The following is a 4,087-nucleotide window of genomic DNA, read 5'->3' on the forward strand; positions in this document are numbered from 1 at the left end:
GGTTCTTGAAAGGATTATTAAAATTGATATACACTAACAACACCAATTTAGGGGAAAAAAAGCACAAAGTATAAATATACAAAATAAGACAGGAAACATGACTATAAATCTACAGTAATTAGAAAGATAGTAGTGAAAGTGAAGTCACTCAGTCGTGTCTGACTCTTTGTGACCCTGTGGACTGTAGCCTACCAGGCTCCTCTGTCCATGGGATTCTCCAGGCAATAGTACTGGAGTAGATTGCCATTTCCTTCTCCAGGGGATCTTCCCAACCCAGGGATTGAACCCGGGTCTCCCACATTGTAGACAGAAGCTTTACCATCTGAGCCGCCAGGGAAGTCCAGAAAGATAGTAAGGTACTGTTAAAGACACAAGGCCACAAACTTGATGATGTAGGTGGATGAAACAGACAAATTCCTCAAAAGCACAACTTAATAAATTGATGGAAACTGGTAAAGAAATTGATTTTTGAATCCCTCCAATACTCTTTCAGGAATAAAAGAGGAAAAACCCTTCTCGATTCATTTTATGGGACCACTATACCAGCATAACTCTAATATCAAATGATGATAAAGCAAAACCATAAGCCCTTCACAAAAGGAAAATCAACCATGGAGTAATACCCCTGAACATAGGCAGAAAGTTTCTTAACCAAATATTAGCAAATTTAACCCAGCAGTATATAAATAGGATAATATGATATGACTAACCAAGGATTATCCTAGGAATGCGTGTTTGGTTTACTAACAGAATAAAAAACAGCAACATGGTTAGGTACAGAAGAGGTACAGAAAATATGTACAAAATAGGTACCAAAAAAATCACATGACCATGTTTGATACCCAACTATGATAAAAATAAAAACTCTAGGAAAACTAAAAGAGATTCCGCAAATTCTATACTGAATTTAGCTTACTGTTAAAATATTGAATGAGGTCTGTTTTTACCCCTCCTAGTCAACATTCTACTGAAGTCTAAGGCAATGTAATCAGGCAGAGAAGGAAAAAGATCAAGGGAAATAGAGATAAAAATTCACTTTCAGAAAATCTAAAGGATTTTATAAGATATAAAAGGATTCTATAAAATATAAAAGGATTCTATAATTATATAAAGGATTCTACATAGGATTATATAAGGATTCTATAAAAAATTCTGCTAGACCCAGTAAGTGAATTAAGCAGTGTCTCAAGGTTAATATATACAAATTGTTTCTACATGTAAGCAACAAAGAATTAGAAAATAAAAATGAAAACTTGATGCTTTATTTGTAATGACATTAAAAGTGATACTCAAGAATAAATTTTTAAAAAGAAATCAAAGATCATTTCATCTGAAAACCACACATCACTGAGTTTTTTTTAAAGTATTTATTTATTTTGGGGTACCAGGTCTTAGTTAAAACTCAACAGTCAAAAAACGAAGATCATAGTTTCCAGTTCCATCATGTCATGGCAACTAGATGGGGAAACAAAGGAAACAGTGACAGAATTTATTTTCTTGGGCTCCAAAATCACCTTAGATGGTGACTGCAGCCACTAAATTAAAAAATGCTTGCTCCTTGGAAGAAAAGCTATGACAAACCTAGACAGCACATTAAAAACCAGAGATGTTACTTTGCCGACAAAGATCGGTATGTGTAGTCAAAGCTACGGTTTTTCCAGTAGTCATGTATGGATGTGAGAGTAGGACCATAAAGAAAGCTGAGCGCCAAAGAATCGATGCTTTTGAACTGTGGTGCTAGAGTAGACTCTTGAAAGTCCCTTGGACTGCAAGGAGATCAAACCAGTCAATCCTAAAGGAAATCAACACTGAATATTCACTGGAAGGACTGACACTGAAGCTCCAATACTTTGGCCACCTGACGTGAAGAGCGACTCATTTGAAAAGACCCTGATGCTGGGAAAGATTAAGGGTGGGAGGAAGAAGGGTGAGGGGGCGACAGTGGGTGAGATGGTTGGATGGCATCATCCACTCAAGGCACATGAGTTTGAACAAACTCCCAGAGATAGGGAGCTACAGCGAAGCCTGGCCTGTTGCAGTCAATGGAGTTGCAAAGAGTCGGATAGTGGTTAGGGACTAGACAACAAAAGTCAAACCATTATGCTGTATACCTAACACTTTCATAGTGCTGTATATCAGTCTATCTCAATAAACTGGAAGAAAATCTATTACATAACAAAGTAGAGAATTAAAAATGACAAATAAGAAAAAACATCAAAGAATATCTGATGTCAAGATGATTCTTCCTCACCCAGAGCTGTGACTGCTGCTCTGGCCAGAAGGCCTTTTGGCTTCATGGTATTATGTTCCACTTAATGGCCATACTCAAGAGAATATTCTATTCTAAATAACCTCCTTCAGGGGCTAACAGTTTCCACCTTCTTGAAAACACTGCATGGTTGATCCCTCTAGAGCACAGGTTTTGAGTTAATATAAGAATGCATGCGTGGAGAGGTGGGCAACAGCATGAACAGCCACACTTCCAGAAGGTTTTAACCAGCATGCAGGGCAGAGGTAGAGAAAGTAGGAATGAGCAGGAGAAGAACCCAGGGTAGCTGGGTGGGCAGAGCCAGTGGCCAGGGAGGTTCTAGTTTGCTCAGCCTCGGGGCATCCTTCCCCTTTACGTGGTCACGCTGAAGTAGTGCCCAGGCCTGGCATCTGGCCAGCAGCTTAGGCCCACCACCTCCCACTGCCTCCTGGACGATGGACCCCCACAAAATGAGAGAGCTTGGAGCCTTCCTGTAAATGTGTGAGCAGGACTGGAGTGTTCTGAACACAGACGAAATGAGCTTCCTGAGGGAGTGGGTGGAGAGTATGGGGGCTAAAATGCCACCTGTTTCTCATAAAACTAAATCAGAATTAAACACTTAGGAAGCAAAAGCAGATAGCAAGAAGGTGAAGGAAAACATAAAGACAGACAAACCATCAACTGAGGAAAGTGATCTAGAATTTGATAATGAAGGCGTGATTGAACCAGACCATAATGCCCCTCAAGAAATGGGAGATAAAAATATAGCAATAACTAAGGAGATGATGGATCAGGCAAATGACTAAAAAAAATAAGTGGATGCCACTGATGCCCTAAATGGTGGTGAGCTACAGAATGACAATGAGTTGTTCAAAGATGCCGTCAAGCTAACCCCTTGTGTGGCCATTCTGTACGCCAAGAGAACCAGCGTCTTCATCAAACTGCAGAAGGGAAATGCTGCCATCCAAGCCTGTGGAAGAGTTATTGAAATAAATCTAGATGCAGCTCAGCTATACAGGTAGCGAGGGAAAGCACACAGACTTCTGGGCCATCAGAAAGAAGCTGCCAGTGATCTGGCCTCTTCCTGTAAGCTGGATTATGAAGATGCTAGTACAATGCTGATGGAAGTTCACCCAAAGGCCCAGAAAACTGCTGATACTGGAGAAAGTATGAGCAAAAAGCCCAAAGAGTGAGAGATCAAAAAAAGAACAGAAAGGGTTAAGAAGGCTTGGGAAGAACATGAGAGAGCCCAGATGGAGGAAGAAGCCAGGGGACAATCAGGAGATCAGTATGGTTCTTTTCCAGGTGGCTCTCCTGGGGGAATTCCTGGTAATTTTCCTGGAGGAATGCATGGAATGGGAGGGGGGCATGCCTGGAATGCCATGAATGCCTGGATGAAAGAAATTTTTAGTGATCCAGAGGTCCTTGCAGCCATGCAGGACCCAGAAGTTATGGTGGCCTTCCAGGATGTAGCCCAGAACCCTGCAAATATGTAAAAATATCAGGGTAACTCAAAGGTTATGAAGCTCATCAGTACATTGTGGGCCAAATTTGGAGGTCAAGCATAGTGCCATTCTGACAAATAAAGTCCCTGCCAGAGGAAAAGCAACTTAGATCACCTAGTGGATGGTGCAATAAAACAAACCAGTGTACTTCTGACCTTCTCATGAAGAAAGTTGGGGAGCTTTGAAGATAATCACTAGGCCCTCTGCCCCAGATGCAGCTGAAAACATTTTACAGTGGTTTGCCATTAGGTATTCAATTCAGATAATGTTTTCCTACCTGAGATTAAAAACTTCAAGTAATTTTAAAACCTTAAATATTTAAAACAAATTAAAA

The 4,087-nt window shown here is 40.5% G+C and overlaps 1 pseudogene; it reads left to right on the forward strand.

The window, feature by feature from the left end:
* The first annotated feature begins 2,616 nt into the window (after nucleotides 1-2,616).
* Nucleotides 2,617-3,816, forward strand: LOC101107320 (hsc70-interacting protein-like; annotated as a pseudogene).
* The last annotated feature ends 271 nt before the right edge of the window (nucleotides 3,817-4,087 follow it).

This window comes from Ovis aries, chromosome 1, assembly GCF_016772045.2.
Source record: "Ovis aries strain OAR_USU_Benz2616 breed Rambouillet chromosome 1, ARS-UI_Ramb_v3.0, whole genome shotgun sequence".
In the NCBI taxonomy this organism is placed as follows: Eukaryota; Metazoa; Chordata; class Mammalia; order Artiodactyla; family Bovidae; genus Ovis; species Ovis aries.